Here is a 4,643-nt window from a genome sequence, read left to right as displayed (position 1 = left end):
TTTACTGGAATCCACAATCAATGCCTATGAAAGCAGCAGTCAAGAAATCAAATGACATATTCCATTGGGCAAATTCTATGTAAAAGACCTTTTTAAAGTGTTAAAAAGTAAAGATGCCACTTTGAGGACTAAGGTGTGCCTGACCCAAGCCACGGTATTTTCAGTCATCTCATATGCATGTGAAAGCTGGACAATGAATAAGGAAGGAAGACCGAAGAAGATTAAATACATTTGAATTATGGTGTTAGTAAAGAATATTGAATATGCCATGGACTGTCAGAAAAACAAACAAATCGGTCTCGAAAGAAGTATAGGCAGAATGCTCCTTAGAAGCAAGAATGGCAAGACTTCATCTCACGTACTTTGGACACTTTATCAGGAGGGACCAGACCCTGGAGAAGGACATCCTGCTTGGTAAAGTAGAGGGTCACCAAAAAAGAAGACCCTCAATGAGATGGATTGACACAGTGACTGCAACAATGGGCTCAAACATAGCAACTGTTGTGAGGATGTTTTGTTTTGTTGTACATAAGGTCACTATGAATAGGAACTGACTCCATGGTACCTAAGGACAACAGGAAACTAAGATAGTGAACTTGTTTGGAAGTACGGTATTTGAAGATGTTATCTGTTAACATACCAGAGTCAGGTGGGTCCTACTCCCATCTGAGTGAAGTCCTTATAGGAGAGGAGCAGAGAAGAGGCAGAGGGAAGACAGCCATGTGATGTTGTAGCTGCAAGCCAAGGAACGCCTGGAGCTACCAGTAGCAGGGAGAGAGGTATGGAGTAAATTCTTCCTCAAAGCCTCAGAAAGAATTAACACAGTCATCATCCAGATCTCAGCCTTCCAGCATTCCAAACAATAAATTTCTGTTGTCTGAAGCCATCCACTCTGTTGTATTTTGTTACAGCAGCACTAGTACACTAAGACAGCTTGTAATGTATTCGCATGTATTCGGCTACATGTCTCATTCCTGAGCTAGACTAGAGGCCCTTTCAGGCCAGGGGCTGACTAATCTATGTCTTGGTATCAGCATACAGTAGGTACTCTTACTGCTGCTGAATGAATAAATGAACAGAGCACATGGGATACCATATCTTCAGAGCATGAGTCTGAGGCTAGCTTGGTCATAGCTGGCTGCCTGCGAGGGTTGTTCTGGACCCATTCCTTTAGCAGCATCACCATTGACCCTTCCTGAGGAAGAATTTTGTTTAATTTGCCTCCTCTAAAATTTACTTCTGATAGGAAAAGAATATTTTTCTGTTTTTAAAATGAATGTAGGTTCATAACAAAATTTTACAAGACACAAAAAACCATAAAAAAATAATTGTCTTTTGTAATTCTCTGCCCAAAGATAACCATTACTGAGATTCTGGCCTATTTTCTTGCCTTTTAATATGTGATAAAATGTCACAGGTACTCTGTATATATTTAATATTTTATACTCAGTAACCCTGCTGGCGTAGTGGTTAAGAGCCACAGCTGCTAACCAAAGGTTGGCAGTTTGAATTCACCAGGTGCTCGTTGGAAACCCTATGGAGCAGTTCTACTCTGTCCAAATGGGTCACTATGAGTGGGAATCAACTCGATGGTAATTTTTTTTTTTTAATATATACTCTGTAAGGAGCCCCCGTGGTGCAACAGTTAAGTGTTCTGCTGCTAGCTGAAAGGTTGGCGGTTCAAACCCACCCAATCAGCTTCATGGGAGAAAGACCTGGCAATCTGCTGCTGTAAAGATTAAATCCTAGCAAGCCCTACGGGGCAGTTCTACTCCATTAGATGGAGTCACGATGAGTTGACTATCGACTCGACAGCACCTAACAACAGCAACATATATTCTGCACACATTTAATATATTATTACCATTTATACACACACACACATACACGTATTTAATTCGGTTATTTATTCCTCTTTGATCCAGCTATTTATTCCTCTTTCTAATGTATTTTTCTCAGCATAGTCTCATAAAAAAGAGGGGTATGCTAAGCTTAAGCTCCAAAAGGAGCTTGTTCGTTTTCAGTCCATTATCCAAGTGCTTGGGGGCACAGTGGTTAAGAACTTGGCTGCTAACCAAAAGGTCTGCAGTTTGATCCACCAGCAGCTCCTTGGAAACCCTGTGGGGCAGTTCTACTCTGTTCTATAGGGTCAACTATGAGTCAGAATCAACTTGAAGGCAATGGGTTTGGTTTTTGTCTTTTTTTTTATCAAAGTTTGCTCAAATTTACCAACTATTTCTCTATGGAACCAGAGCTACGGAAACTTTGGATTCTATTTTGGGGAGAAATCACACCAAAATGATCTAGGATATTCAGCCCCCACCTTGCCCATGGGAGGGTCCCATTTAACCAGGCAGTACTACTATCTGGGACATTCTCAGTAAATAGTGAATACCAAGACACTGACCCTTAGTAGTCAGAGACCACTCCAAAAAAATACAGCGGCTTAGAAGCTTACAACTCCCAAGAGTTCTCAAGAACCTTGGTTAAACGTGGAATTATTAAACAAACAAAATGTTAGAGCATGTCATTTCCCCCACTTAAAACTCTTGGATGCCTTTCCTGCCTCCAGCCCTTCTTTCTAAAAAAGCTTTCCCTGCTGTGTCTGCCTCAGGCAACACCTCCATGGCAAAGCTCTTCCTGATCTTTGTTGCTATCTAGGTAGAAGTGAACACTCTCTCCTTGGCACCCTTCCATTTCAGACACTTGTTTTTGCTAGCATGCCGTTGACACCTGGACCCACCGATTTACTTCAATGCCTTTCTCCCACTCTTCAACAATACAGTGTCTGAAGGAGAACTAATATTGCGTTGACGTTTATATTCCCATTGTCCAGCATACTGCCTGGCACACAATCGGCACGATTCCTGTTTGCTGAATGAGTGGTTGAGTGAGTGTTGTGAAGCAGGGACGGCAGTTGGAAAGGCAGAGATGGGCACCAGAAACTCACTCGAAGACAAGAGCCACTGACCTCTAAGAATGGTCACATTTACAACCTGTAACATGAGGCCTCTTCTGAATGCCTTATGTTGGGATCTAGGAACCCCAAAATCATTATTGTTCTTCTGAGTCAGCAACAGTCACCAGTGCTGGCTGATTAGATGGGCATTAAGTGTCTAACCATCCCTTTCAAGGCAAAGGCTCTTCTCAGATGCTGAGGACATTGGTGGTTCAGTGGTGGAATTCTTGCCTTCCATGCAGGAGACCTGGGTTCAATTCCCAGCCAATGCATCTCACATGCAGCCACCACCCATCTGTCAATGGAGGCTCTGTGTGTTGCTAGGATGTTGAACAGCTTTCAGCAGAGCTTCCAGACTAAGACGGTCAAGCTAATTCCCCAAAAATCAATCAACGAAAACTCTATGGATCAATCTGCAAGCAATCATGGGGATGATGCAGGACTTGGCATCATTTCATTTCATTGTGCACGGGGTTGCCATCAGTCAGGGTCAACTAGACAACAGCTAGTAATAACAACAGTAACCTGAGATGCCATGCCTGTCCTCAGCAGGGGATCCTACTCAGACCTTCCCGTTTCCCCTGACTACTCAAAATTTGGGGGAAACATTGAAGATCTCCTTTCTTGCCAACTACATCTCCCTCTGGCCTATTCACTGCTAAACACTGTTACTTTCAGAGCAAGGTTTCCAAGAAAAAAATAAAAGACCAAAGGAAATTTGCATGGCAAAGGTACACATATCATTTTAGGCATGCAAATTATTGTTTTTAGAAGAATAAAAGGCTGTAAATATTTGAGAAGTGAGCCCCTAGTGCCTCTTAAGCATTCTAAACTACACTGTGTGCTTCATAATTATGTAATATATAGCGTACCAGCTGCTTTGAATGGTGCTCTGGAGGTTTGGATGATATCGGAAAGCTCTCCTTCCCCAGTGAGAGCCATAATCAAGCTTGCAATACCATGAAGCCAGATTCAATTGACATTGAGTTGCTGGATTTTAACACACTCTAAAACAGATGTTAAATCTGTGTGGTGTGGTTGCAGAGGAACATATTTCTGCCTAAAAAAAAATAGAGTCCTACAAAGTTGTATACCATATCATCTTATTAACATCTGTCCAAAGGGATGCATTGGTTACTTTTGGCTATATGTGAATATACTTATATATTATATATTTAAATATTTATGTCTTTGCATTCAAATGCACACATACATTCAGTAAAAAAGATAAAACCCTAGGTGCTTATTTTCATCTGTGACAAAGAGCAGAGATACGTATTAGAGCTTCTGGAAAAAAAAAAAAAAAGCATATTAATGCTTTCCAGGGGGCCCCATACCTGATCCAACTGTAGGCATCTCTTCAAAGGCTTCCTGAAAGGAAAGGTTAATTAACTGTAGCCTTAATCCCCTTTGCAGTTGTACAGACTTTTATGTAATAATTTTGACTCTACAGAGATAAGGGATGGGGCAAAGAACATAGAGTAGGCACTCAGCTTCCCCTTCTAGGGTGTCACATTTGGCCAAGTCCAACAATAAAATACTAATTTAACAAAATGCTAGAAAAACAAAGATAAAAAAATAGGTAAGAAACAAAAGAGTCCCACAGCCTTCACAACTAAAATTTAGACATTGACCTGCAATTGTTTAAGATTCCTCTTGAAAATCATTGGTATTGAGGTCAACA

The 4,643-nt window shown here is 41.2% G+C and overlaps 1 non-coding gene across 1 annotated transcript; it reads left to right on the top strand.

Annotated features, from left to right (window-relative positions):
• The first annotated feature begins 3,160 nt into the window (after positions 1-3,160).
• Positions 3,161-3,231, top strand: TRNAG-UCC (transfer RNA glycine (anticodon UCC)). Its single transcript has one exon. It is a non-coding gene; the product is annotated as a tRNA-Gly (tRNA).
• Positions 3,232-4,643: the final 1,412 nt, after the last annotated feature.

The sequence above is a fragment of the Loxodonta africana genome, chromosome 1 (assembly GCF_030014295.1).
Source record: "Loxodonta africana isolate mLoxAfr1 chromosome 1, mLoxAfr1.hap2, whole genome shotgun sequence".
Lineage (NCBI taxonomy): Eukaryota > Metazoa > Chordata > Mammalia > Proboscidea > Elephantidae > Loxodonta > Loxodonta africana.
Note: the sequence above shows the minus strand (reverse complement) of the source record. Positions and strands in the feature narration are given on the sequence as shown.